The sequence below is a fragment of the Marmota monax genome, unplaced genomic scaffold (genome assembly GCF_021218885.2).
Source record: "Marmota monax isolate L192 unplaced genomic scaffold, Marmota_monax_Labrador192_F-V1.1 WCK01_AAM20220418_F8-fsc00138, whole genome shotgun sequence".
In the NCBI taxonomy this organism is placed as follows: domain Eukaryota; kingdom Metazoa; phylum Chordata; class Mammalia; order Rodentia; family Sciuridae; genus Marmota; species Marmota monax.
In genome coordinates, this window is record NW_026692763.1 from 867,601 (window position 1) to 881,165 (window position 13,565).

General features: G+C 40.2%; 1 non-coding gene across 1 annotated transcript; it reads right to left on the minus strand.

The window, feature by feature from the left end:
• Positions 1 to 12,171: 12,171 nt before the first annotated feature.
• LOC124094353 (U6 spliceosomal RNA) lies at positions 12,172 to 12,278 on the minus strand. The gene has a single exon (XR_006852207.1). It is a non-coding gene; the product is annotated as a U6 spliceosomal RNA (small nuclear RNA).
• Between the last annotated feature and the right edge of the window lie 1,287 nt (positions 12,279 to 13,565).

The following is a 13,565-nucleotide window of genomic DNA, read 5'->3' on the forward strand; positions in this document are numbered from 1 at the left end:
AACCCACTTGAAGCAAAGTGTGAAAGATGATATATCAAGAACTATGTAATGTTTTGAACAACCAACAATAAAAAAAAATTAAAAAATAAATAAATGAGATAGTAAAGATGGAAATTTCTAACGTAGAGCCTGTTTCATATTCAGCAGGAGCTCAACAAGTGCTGGAACCTTCCCTTTTGGGTTTGCAATGGGTTTTCCCTGCTCATTTCCCCCAGTGGTACTTGTACAATGGGCATGTGTGCTCACTCTGGTACCTGTGCAGGTGCACATGGTAGTGTGTTCCTTGCATATCTGCTGAGACACCTATTAAATGTTAGAAATGAAAACTTTCAGGGGAGGGAGGAGAGGAAGGAAAATGGAAATGTTATTGGCCAAATTACATTTTTATATTGTGTGCATGTAAGAATATGTAACAACAAATCCCACCATTATATACAACATAATGTACCCCAAAAAAATAAAAAGGAAAAGGCAGATGTGGTGGCACATGCCTGTGATTCCAGTAACTTGGAAGATTGAGGCAGGAGGATCACAAGTTCAAGGCCAGCATGGGCAACTCAAAATTAAAAAAAATAAAAAGGGGTTCACTGGTACCCCCCCAAATAAATAGAAAATAAATTAATAATAATAAATTTTTTAAAAGGCTGCGCATGTAGGTCAGTGATAAAATGCCACTGAATGTAATCGAAAAAAGGAAAAGAAAAAGAAAAACTTTCCTATCAACACTTCCATAAGTCTGCTCAGCAGTTCCCAGTTCCTGTTCTCTGGGTTGTTGGGGACCTCTGTGTCTTAACAAGGGCCATAACCTCTCCTGTCTCCAGTTACAACCCTGAAGGTAGTTTCAGGGTGAAAAATTAGATCACCAGGGAGCCTGGGAGCCCCTACCTTTACAAATTCTTCCCGCCATCATCCAGGCCCTTACCTCCCTCCCTTCCTGCCAGGTCAACCTGTTTGCCTCACAGCTGCTGTGGAAGAGATAGGCAGCCTGGGTTATCAAGGCAGACAAGGTTCCTGATGACAGTTCCCACCCACACCAGAGGCAAAGTTCCTGGGACCTTAACCCTCTCTGTGCTGGGCCCTCAGGCCTAGGGAGTAGGAACAGCAAGGAAGGTGGGTAAGCCATGTGCCCCCCACAAGACTGGGGTCAGGTATCTCAGTACGTGGGAAACAGTGTCAGCTGTGCCCTCCAGGAGCCCAGTTTGTATACGGGGGCCCTTTCCAGCCCCATTCTGGGTCCATGCAGGCCTAGGAGGCAGCTGGACACACCTCTGAGGGTATAGGCAGAAGGTCCTCTGCCATTGACTTCACTTCATCCTCTTCCCCGCTCTAGAAATCCAGTGGCTTTAGCACAGATACTGATACAGCCTCTCTTCACCACTGATCCCCAAATCATTTCCCCTTCCTCCTCTCCAGCATCCTTCAGGACTCCATCAGCAAGGACCATCTTTCTTCTTGCTGACCACCTTTTTCCAGGCCCTTTTGTTCGTCTTCTCTGGATGATCACTGTCTCTCACACTTAAGGTCAATGAGGCCTATCTCCTACTTGGGTTCCCTTATAGCCTCCATCCAGACTTCCTTTTCCTGAAGGTCTGAAGGAAGCAGTGAAAGGAGCAGGAACTTCAGAGTCTAAGAGTCTGTGTTTGGTTCTGGTTCTGACTCAAATACTGTGTGACCTTGAGCAAAATCTCTTCATTTCCATATCCCTCAGTTTCCTTATTTTATCAAACTGGGGCAGTAGCTATTTTCATAAAGTTGAGTTAGTGAATAAAACATTTAATGAGGTTTTCTTTTTGCTGTATTAGGGATTGAATCTAGGTGTAGGTATCACCAAGCAACATGGCTAATGTTTAATTTTTTTTTTTTTTTTTTTTTGGTATCAGGGATTGAACCCAAGGGCACTTTACCTCTGAGCTATATCCCCATTCCTTTTCATTTTTTATTTTGTGACAGTCTTGCTAGGTTGCAGAGGCTGAACTTGAACTTTTGATCTTCTTGCTTTAGCCTCCCCAGTCATTGGAGTTACAGGCATGCACCACACTACCTATCTGAAATGAAAAGTCTAATTAATAGATAGACAAAAACAAAAAGCCTGTGAAAGGGACTTTATAAGTTGGCTACCAATAAAACAATCAAAAAATATCAATATCAATTAGCTCTTTTTTTTTTTTTTTTTTGGTCTCAGAGATTGAACCCAGGGGTACTTAACCACTGAGCCATATCCTCAGTCCTTTTTTATTTTTTGAGACAACAGGGTCTTGCTAAGTTGCTTAGGGCCTTGCTAAATTCCTGAGGCTGGCTTTGAACTCATTATCCTCCTGCCTCAGCCTCCTGCGCTGCTATGATTACAGGCATGTGCCACCATGCTGGGTGCAATTATTTCTTAAGGAAGAGTTCTGCTTGATGTTGAACACATGCTACATCATTAGTCCTTACAACTCAGACTACAGATCTCTAAACTTGAATTCAACAGGCTCAATCATTGGCCTTCTTCTCCCTTCTCCCCACACTCATTCCTTTGAAGATGTCACCTTGTCCCATGGCTTCAAATATTATTTACACTCTAGTGAGACTTTTTTCCTTCCCTGTATTGAGGATTGAACACAGGGGCATTCTACCACTGAGCTATATGCCCAGTCCTGTGTTTTATTTTGAGATAGGTTCTTGCTAAGTTGCAGAGGACCTGGCTAGTTGCTGATACTAGTCTCCTATTTGTGATCCTTCTGTTTCAGCCTCCTGAGTACTGGTATTACAGGCCTGTGCCACTGTGCCCATCTCTTCTGGTGACTCTTTAATCCATGTTTTCAGTCCAAGCCACTCCCCTAAAGTAATTTGCAGGATGAACCTCCTCTTTGTTAATTTCTCTAATAGGCACTTTGAGTTTTTTGGGGAGATGTGTGGGAGACACTGGGGATTGAACTCAAGGGTACTTTACCACTGAGATACATTCCCAGTTCTTTTTTTTTTTGGTACCACGGTTTGACCTCGGGGGCACTGGGTCACTAAGCCACATCCCCAGCCCTATTTTGTATTTTATTTAGAGACAGGGTCTCACTGAGTTGCTTAGTGCCTCCCCGCTTTTGCTGAGGCTGGCTTTGAACTTGGGATCCTCCTGCTTCAGCTTCCCAAGCTACTGGGATTACAGGTGTGTGCCACCACACCCAACTTATTCCCAGTTTATTTTTTATTTTGAGACATGATCTCACTAAATTGCTGAAGCTGACCTTAAATTTGTGATCCTCCTCCTTAGCCTCCCAAGTAGCTTGGATTACAGATGTATGCCACTGCATCTCTCTTCTCTTTCTCTCTCTTTAATTCCCCTCTCCCCAACTCTCTCTCTCCTTTTTTTGTACTAGGGATTGAACACCCGGGGCACTTAACCACTGAGCCACATCCCCAATCCTTTTTATATTTTTTTTGGTATGGGAATTGAACTCAGGGGCACTCCACCACTGAGCCACATCCCCAGTTCTATTTTGTATTTTATTTAGAAACAGGGTCTCACTGAGTTACTTAGTGAGGCACTAAGTTGCTGAGGCTGGCCTTGAACTCCAGATCCTCCTATCTTAGCCTCCAGAGCAGAGCCACGCGCCTGGCTATATTTTATTTTGAGACAGATCTCTAAGTTGCTTAGAGCCTTGCTAAATTGCTGTGGCTGGCCTTAAACTTTCAATCCTCCTGTCCCAGCCTCCAGAGCTGCTGGATTTACAAGTGTGTGCACCATGCCTGGCCACTGCACAAGTTTCTGACAGGTACCTTAATTTTTTTTTTTAATATTTATTTTTTAGTTGTAGATGGACACAGTATTTTTATTGTATTTATTTTATGTGGTGCTGAGGATCGAACCCAGGGTCTCACATGTGCTAGGCATGCACTCTACTGCTGAGCCACATTCCCAGCCCCAAGGTATCTTAGATTTAACATGTCAAAAATTGAGGTCCCAAACCCACTTCAGATCTCCTCCCACCAGGCAGTGTGGCACATCCTGTAATCCCAGCAACTCAGGAGGCTGAGGCAGAAGGATTGCAAGTTTGAAACCAGTTTTAATGATTTAGCAAGACCCTAAACAACTTAGCAAGACTCTGCCTCAAAATAAAAAATAAAAAGGGGTGGGAAAGTGGCTCATTGGTTATGTGCCCAGGTTCAATCCCTGGTACCAAAATACAAACCACAGCAAAAATACTGGTCCTTCAAGTGTTTTTTCCATTTCAGTAACTAACTCCATTCTTCTACACATGCCAAAAATCTGGAGGCAATTTCTTTTTTTTTTTGGTACCAAGTATTAAACCGAGAGGCACTCTACAACTGAGCCAGTCCTTTTTATTTTTTATTTTAAGACAGACTTTTGCCAAGATGCTGAGGACTTCATTGAATTGCTAAGGCTGTCTTTGAACTTGCTATTCTCCTGCTTCAACCTCCAGAGCTGCTGGGATTACAGCATGTATTACTTTGCCCAGCTTCCCTTCTTCTTACTAGTAGTAGTAGGGATTGAACCCAGGGCTACATTGGGTAACTGAGTAGTACCACTGAGCTACATCCCTAGTACTTTTTATTTTTATTATTATTCTTTAAAATATTTTTTTTGGCAGGGGGGCGGGCGGCTGGGGATGTGGCTCAAGAGGTACCGCGCTCACCTGGCATGCATGCGGCCTGGGTTCGATCCTCAGCACCACATACAAACAAAGATGTTGTGTCTGCTAAAAACTAAAAAATAAATATTAAAAAAAAATTCTCTCTCTCTCTATCTCTCTTTAAAAAAAATAAAATAAGATAAAATATTTTTTTTAGTTGTTGATGGTCCTTTATTTTATTTGCTTATTTATATGTGGTGCTGGGAATCGAACGCAGTGCCTTACATGTACAAGGCAAGTGCTCTACTGCTGAGCTACAACTCCTACCCCAACACTTTTTATTTTTTATTTTGAGAAAGGCTCTCACTAAATATCAAGGTCATTCTTGAATTTAAGATCCTCCCATTTCAGCCTCCTAAATCTCTGGGATTCCAAGCTTGTCCCACGAGGCCTGGCTGTCAGCATACATTTCTACCAGCCAGCATATGAAAGTTCTAATTGCTCCACATCCTCACATGTACTTGGTATTGTCACTCTTGTACATTTTCTCTTCTTTTTCTGATTTAGGAATTGAACCAGGGGTGCTTTGCCTCTTAGCTACATCCCAGTTCTTTTTATTTTTAACTTTTGGTACCAGAGATTGAACCCAGGGATGCTTAACCACTGGTTCAGATCTCCAGCCCCTTTTATTGTTTATTTGAAGTCTCACTAAGTTGCTTAGGACATGCTAAGTTGCTGAGAATGTCCTTGAACTTGTGATTCTCCTGTTTCAGCCTCCTGAGTTACTGCAATTACAGGCATGTACCACTGCTTTTCTTTTTTCAGTGCTGGGGATGGAACCCAGAGACTTGCAAATGATAGACAAGAATTCTAGCATTGAGCTACACCCCACATTCTTAAACAACTTAGAGTTATAGCTTAAACAACCAATAGTCCTTTTATTGTCTTTCATAGTTTCAGAGATCTGGGTTTAAGGAATATAGCTGGGCAATCCTCACTTTGGTCTGTTTTGTGGATGCAGCCTAGATGGGGACTACAGCAGCTAGGGCCTTAAGCAGATAGCTCTTTCTCTCTTTTCATCTAATTCAGGGCGTATCCCTGTGATCTCTTTGGATGTCTTCACATTGCTTACATGTTGGTTGAGGTTTAAAGAAAGAATATTCTTGCAAATAAAAAGGAAGCTAAGTCTTTCATGATCTAGCATTGGAAGTCACAAAACATCCCCTCTTCTATACTCTATTGACCTAAGTAGTCACAAAAGTGCACCCAATTTCAGGGGAAGGAGGCATAGACTATCTCTAATTGGAAGGATGTCAAAGTTTATTGCAAGGGGAACATGTGAGATAGAAGATATTGTTGCCACTATCATTGGACAATACAATCTGCCACACACATTTTCATATATCTATTGGCCATTCTGTGTAGTGCCTGACCCTATCATTTGTCTACTTAATTGTATCTTTTTTCTTATTTATTGGTAACATGTATTCTGGATTCCAGTTTTTTTCCCCCCAAACATATGTATTGCAGATATTTTCCCCATTACTCTAGGGAATACCTTCTCTATCCACCCCCACCTTTTATTTTGTACTAGAAATTTCATCCAGGGACACTTCACCACTGAGCTATGCCCCTAGCCTTTTTTTTTGGTCGGGAATTGGGGATTGAACTCAGGAGCACTCAACCACTGAGCCACATCCCCAGCTCTATTTTGTATTTTTATTTAAAGACAGGATCTCACTGAGCTGCTTAACACCTCACTTTTGCTGAGGGTGGCTTTGAGATCAGGATCCTCCAAGCCGCTGGAATTACAGGCATGTGCCAGTGCGTCTGGCTCCTTTTTATTTTTTATTTTGAGACTGGGTCTTTCTAAGTTGCTGAGGCTGGCCTTGTACTTGCAATCCTCCTACCTCAACCTCCTGAGTCACTGGGATGACAGGTGTGTTACTGTTCCTACCTTTAATTTTTAATATTCCAATTTATCAATCTTTTCATTTGTTTTTAAAAATTGTGTTTTAAGAATCTTTGTCTAAAAATAAACAAAAAATAAAAATCTTTGGGGATGGGGATGTATCTCAGTGCTAGAAAGCTTGCCTAGCACATAAAGCCCTGGTTTCCATTCCCAGTGGAAAAACCAAAAATATTTGTCTACCCTGAGGTCATGATGTTTTATTGTTTGACTTTTCACATTTAGGTCTACAGTCTACTTGGAATTGATTTTTGGTATAGTGTGAGGTTTGGCGTCAAGAACCATATTTTCCACATAGATATTTGGTATCTTTTATTGAAAATTCCTTTCTCCACAGCTCTGCCTTGTCACTTTTGTCATAAAACAGTATCCATGTGTACATGGGCCTATTTCTGGACTTTTTTTTTTTTTTTTTTTTTGGTATCAGAGATTGAATCCATGGGTGCTCAACCACTGAGCCACATCCCCAGACCTTTTGATTTTTTTTGCAGGGGATACCAAGAATTAAACTCAGGAGTACTCAACCACTGAGCCATATCCTGAGCCCTATTTTGTATTTTATTTAGAGACACGGTCTCAGTGAGTTTCTTAACGCCTCACTGTTACTGAGGCTGGCTTTGAACTCAGGATCCTCTTGTCTCAGCCGCCCTAGCCGCTGGCATTACAGGTGTATACCACCTCCCCCAGCGATATTTTATTTTGAGACAGGGTCTCCCTAAGTTGCTTAGGGTCTTGCTAAGTTGTTGAACCTGGCCTTGAACTTGTGATCCTCTTGCCTCGACCTCCTTTTTTTTTTTTTTTTTTTAAGAGATTCCTCTAGAACCAGAGTAAATCTCTGTTCTTTTTATTTAATTTTTAGGTGGACACAACATCTTTCTTTGTATGTGGTACTGAGGATCGAACCCGGACCGCACGCATGCCAGGTGAGCGCGCTACCGCTTGAGCCACATCCCCAGCCCATCCTCAACCTCCTTAGTTGCTGGAATTACAGGAGTGCGCCACTGAGCCTGGTTGGATTCTTTCTTCTATTCCATGTGCCAGCATCACACTGTCTTCATTACTATTACTTTAAGACCTGACACTTGATAGTTTGAATCTTCTGATTTTGCTCTTCTTCTATTTCATCTTTTTCATGTAGTGCTGAAGATCAAACGCAGGGCTTTATGCATGCTCAGTATGTTCTCTATCACTGAGCTACACACCAGCCCAGTTTTACTTTTTTCAAGTTTTTCTTGCTTATTCTTGGTTCTTTATAGAACTTTCAGAATTTGTTTGCCTATTAGATATCTGTTAGGAACCAGACATACCTGTGATCCTAGCATTTCAGGAAGATGGGGCAGGAGGATAGCAATTTCCAGGCCCCCTTCAGCAACATAGTGAAACCCCACCTCAAAATAAAAAAAAATAAAAAGATCTGGGGATGTAGAGTACCCTGGGTTCAATACTCAGTACCATGGAATGAAAACAAAAACCAAACCAAACCAAAACAAATTATTGAGCTCAATAATAGACCACTTGCTTTGCAAGTGAGGGACCCTGGGTTGGATCTCTAGCACTGTGAAACAAAACCAAAAACCACCACAAGTTTCAAATCAAATCAAACAAACAAAAACTCTCTCTTGGCATGGCGCATGCCTGTAATCCCAGTGGCTCAGGAGGCTGAGAAAGCAGGATTGCGAGTTCAAAGCCAGCCTCAGTAATAGTCAGGCACTAAGCAACTCAGTGAGACCCTGTCTTTAAAATACAAAATAGGGCTGGGGATGTGGCTCAGTGGTCAAGTGCCCCTGAGTTCAATCCCCGGTATCTGCACATCACCCCCAAAGGAAAACAAACAAACAAACACTCTCTTGGTTTCTTTTCTTCTTTTTAGGGCAGGGAGGTGTTTGGGCATGATGTGGATTCCTTTTTTTTTTTTTTGTACCAGGGATTGAACTCAGGGATGCTTAACTACTGAGCCACATCCCCAGCCCTTTTTATTTTTATTTTTTTTTTAAGAGAGAGAGAGAGAGAGAGAGAGAGAGAGAGAGAGAGAGAGAGAGAGAGAGAGAGAGAGAGAGAGAATTTTATTTATTTTTTAGTTTTTGGTGGACACAGCATCTTTGTTTGTATGTGGTGCTGAGAATCGAACCCGGGCCGCACGCATGCCAGACGAGCGCGCTACCGCTTGAGCCACATCCCCAGCCCCCCTTTTTATTTTTGAGACAGAGTCTCATTACATGGCTTAGGCCCTCGCTTCATTGCTGAGGCTGTTCTCAAATTGTGAGGGGATGCTATGGATTGAACCCAGGATCTCATACCTGCTAGGCAAGTGCTCCACTACTGAGCTACACCCTCCAATTTTTGTTTGGGGTTTTGTTTGGGGGTTATATTGAACCTATAGATAAATATGGGAGAATTAATATCTTTAAAATACTAAGACTTCAAACTTATGGACATGGCATATTGGAGGCATTGTTGATTTCTTTTTTCTCTCATACTGTGTATGTCAGTACCTCCTGTTAGGTTATAAATATATCCAGAATCTGAGTACTTTTCACTACCCCAATTGGTTCAAGTCTCCATATTTCATCTGTATTATTGCAATACTGATAAAACACAACTGATCTGAAACAACTGATAAGAAACAACTGATCTCTTAGTAAGGCATTCAGGGTGATGTTCATATTGGGTTGTATATTACTGATTTATAGGAGTTCTTTTTATATATAAGATTCAAGTCCTTTGTTAATGTATTGTAAATATTTTTGACTGTACTTGACTTACCATGAATTTTTTAATTAAAATGGTTTTATTAGCTTTTCTTTTAATATAAACATGAGAAATAAAAACCACATAAGTTGTAACACTTTTAAAAATAAAACTGCAATTAATATTTGAATATCCAAGCTCTGAACTCCATAAACAATGTTTTTTTTTTTTCCCTTGAGGTGGTAGATTGTAATATTTCAAATACCATTATTTATCACCTATGTCTGTCCTTTAAAAATGATGGAAACTGCAGAGCTGGGACTGTGGCTCAGCGGTAGGGCACTTGCCTAGCATGTGTGAGGCACTGGGTTTGATTCTCAGCACCATGTATAAATAAAATAAATATCTATCAACAACTAAGAAAAAAAATTTTTAAAAATGATGGAAACTGGAGCACTCAGTTCAACATGAAGCATTGTTACATTGAGAAAGAGTATTCCTGGCTCATAAGTGCAAGATTCCTAGGATTACATTTACAAAGAGAAATGGATTTCCCATAGTTTAGAACACTAATCTTTTTATATTTCAAATTTAGGTGACATTGTTATCAATCTCTTATGTTATTTACTCCTTGCTTGAAGTAGAGGTTCCCAAGGTTCATGTAAGTTCTCTCTTATATAGTAGGACTTGAAATGAGATACCTACAACCAGGTTAACACTTAGGATTAAAAAAAAAAGAAAAAAAAAAAACAACTTTCATATCATCTGCTATTAGGGTCCAATTCCTTTTCATTTATTACATGTGAATTAACACTCATCTTTCTTAATCTTCCTTTACCAAATCTAAAGAAAAGAAATTTAGGTGATCAAAGCAGATACAACACAACCCTGCATAAAACTACTTTAAAAGAGGAGGGTACTTTTTTAAAAAAACTTTTTTAACCTTTATTATTTATCTCCACAAATTCTAGTGCAATTTTAAGCTTTGACACCTGTAGCAGTATAAACGCTACAAACTTCAGAACATCATTTTTTTTCCCATTGGTTGTTCAAAACATTACAAAGCTCTTGACATATCATATTTCATACATTTGATTCAAGTGGGTTATGAACTCCCATTTTTACCCTGTTCAGAACATCATTTGAAAGTTAAACTACATCTCCCCCAAACTTAATTTTGCAAAAATATTGAGCCCTCAATTCTTTGTTCCAGTCAATGTTTGCCATCTTATTTTTTCTTTTTTTAAGAAAAGGGAGGAATAGGGAAAATTTAGATGCTGGATATATTTTTTTTTTTTTAAAGAGAGAGAGAGAGAGAGAGAGAGAGAGAGAGAGAGAGAGAGAGAGAGAGAGAGAGAGAGAGAATTTCCCAATATTTTTTAGTTTTCAGCAGACACAACATCCCTGTATGTGGTGTTGAGGATCGAACCGGGCTGCATGCATGCCAGGCAAGTGCGCTACCGCTTGAGCCACATCCCCAGCCCAATGTTTGGCATCTTAAAGAGGGACTGCTAACAAAAAAATTTGAAAAGCTCAACATCCAAATTTATAAAGTTAAAGAGAAATGCAATTAAACCCCCAAATGATGCCCTGAAAGAGTTTGTAGTTTTTACACTTCCACAGTAGGGCATAGTTACCAAAACCTAAAATTGCAATAAAACTTTCAGGACACCCGGTCTTTATCTGCTCAGTTATCACTGGACCACCATGTTGGCTAGCATTATGAAAATTCTTTTAATACATTTACTTAATAAGAGGAAAATTATCAGAAAGTGAGAAGCACCATTAATAGTTCACAAAAATGTAGTGTGGACCCAACTGAAGTAGGTTGTCAATAGGTGATACGTTCTCTTTATGATCCCAAACATGCCAAAATGCTAATAAATAGTGCCGCAAAATACATGAATGTTATCCGGTAGCTTTTTGATTTAAACTGATTGCCAATAATGAGTAGTAGCTTCAATGATATGATACAGTGGGAAGGAAGAACCTTCAATACCTAAAAATGTTACAGTTTGCCCCTAAGTGGCTTCATGAGTGTTAAGTGGGCTGGGGGTGGGCCAGTGCATTTTTAGCACATGCTAGGCCCTGGCTTTGAGCCCCAGCACACAAAAAAATTTTTAAAATAAGAGTACCATGTTTTTTTTTTTTTTTTAAGAGAGAGAGAGAATTTTTAATGTTTATTTTTTATTTTTTGGCAGACACAACATCTTTGTTTGTATGTGGTGCTGAGGATCGAACCCGGGCCGCATGCATGCCAGCCGAGCGCGCTACCACTTGAGCCACATCCCCAGCCCAAGAGTACCATGTTTTAATGGTAATACTGCATCAATTTTAAAGGCATATGCAGCAATGGGGAAGGGGAAGAAAAACAGAAAAAACAAAAAGTTATATAGTTAGTATATTTAAAGTACAAACGTTTAAATGATTAATTAAAAAAACCTTCGGGGGTGCTGGTGCTGGGGTTGTGGCTCAGCAGTAGAGTGCTCACCTAGCATGTGCGGGGCCCTGGGTTCGATCCTCAGCACCATATGGAATAAATAAATAAAATAAAGGTATTGTGTCCAACTACAACTAAAAAAAAAAAAATTCTTAAAAAAAAAAATTTAAAAACCTAACGTAGTTCATAACTATTGGCCTACACAGTAAGCAAATATCTACATGTGGGTTGAGAGCTTTTGCTTTGGAGTGGTTTTTGCTAACTCTGTTTACATGAAAAAGGACAGAAAGTGTGTTTGTTGCTTTGACAAGGTCCCATTCTTTCCTATGGAGTGCAACTGTCATTGTCCATGAGTCTCTTGAATTCGAGGTCTTTCCTTCTGATGAAAATACTAATTTTTCTGGTGTTTTTAGCAGGAGTGGTGATATTTCATCCAGTCTTTGTAGGTGAGAGGCTTATGAGTTATTACCCCTCAATTCTCCCTTTTAAGAGAGGATAACATTAAATAAAATATGGAACGCTTCACGAATTTGTGTGTCATCCTTATACACTGGCCATGCTAATCTTCTCTGTATCATTCTAATTTTAGTATATGTGCTGCTGAAGTGAGCACACCATTAATTGTTTGTTTGTTTTGGATGGATGGAGTTATTTTGATGATCTAAAAGGTCAAACTTTGGCTAATTTTTGTTGTTGTTGGTACTGGGGATTGAACCCAGGGGCCACTTTACCATTGAACTACATCTATCCCCATCCCTTTTTATTTTTTATTTTAAAGAGAGAGAGAGAGAGAGAGAGAGAGAGAGAGAGAGAGAGAGAGAGAGAGAGAGAGAGAGAGAGAATTTTAATATTTATTTTTTAGTTTTCGGCAGACACAACATCTTTGTTTGTATGTGGTGCTGAGGATCGAAACCGGGCCGCACACATGCCAGGCGAGCGCACTAAAGCTTGAGCCATATCCCCAGCCCCCTTTTTATTTTTTGAGACTGTCTCTAAGTTGCTTAGGGCCTTGCTAAATTGCTGAGGTTGGCTTTGAACTTGCAATCCTCCTGCATCATTCTCCCTAGTTGCTGGAATTACAGTTGTAGGCTACTGTGCCTGACAAGAATATTTTTAGATGTGTGAAATAATATCACTTCTTTTTAAAAGCCCTCCAGTGGTTTCTCATGTCAGAACAAAGGCCCTAAAAAGCCTTATTAAGGCTTCCTGTGATCTTAAAGTAGGTTTCCATCTTGACCTCATTCACTAATACTCCATCCGCTCACCTTCCACTTCCAACATGCACTGACCCTTCTTTGATAATGCCACACATTTTGGATTGGAAAGCTTTCACTTCAGGTGCCTGCATGGCTCATTCCTTTGCCTTTGTCAGTCATACCTTCTATTAAGCTCTTCCTAGCATGCCCTAAAATGTCAGCACACCCCAAACTTCCTATTCATTTCCTTATTTTCCTCCTTGCTATTTACCTTTATCTAACATACCGTATATTTAATTTTTCTTATTGTTTCCCCCTGATGCAAGCTCTAAAAGTTAGGCATGTCTTGTTCAGTGCAGTCTCTCTAACATGAAAGACAAAGCCCTTCACATAGCAAGCATCTGATAAGTTTGCAAAATGAATAAAGAATATGGAGGCCCAGGAAGATAAAGTTACTTACCCAAGATCACACAGGTAATAAACAAAAAATAGAGCTGAAATTTAATCCCAAGCAGCCTTATGTTTATGCTATTAAGCCTGAGAAGTGGGTCCCAATATTGAGTAAGGCTCAGCACTGGCATAGGTGTCACAAACCTGGCAGCACTCTCCACCCTTTGCTTGCAATGTCTCAGGTTTGTTTTGGATGGATGGAGTTATTTTGATGATCTAATAGGTCAAACTTTGGCTAATTTTTGTTGTTGTTG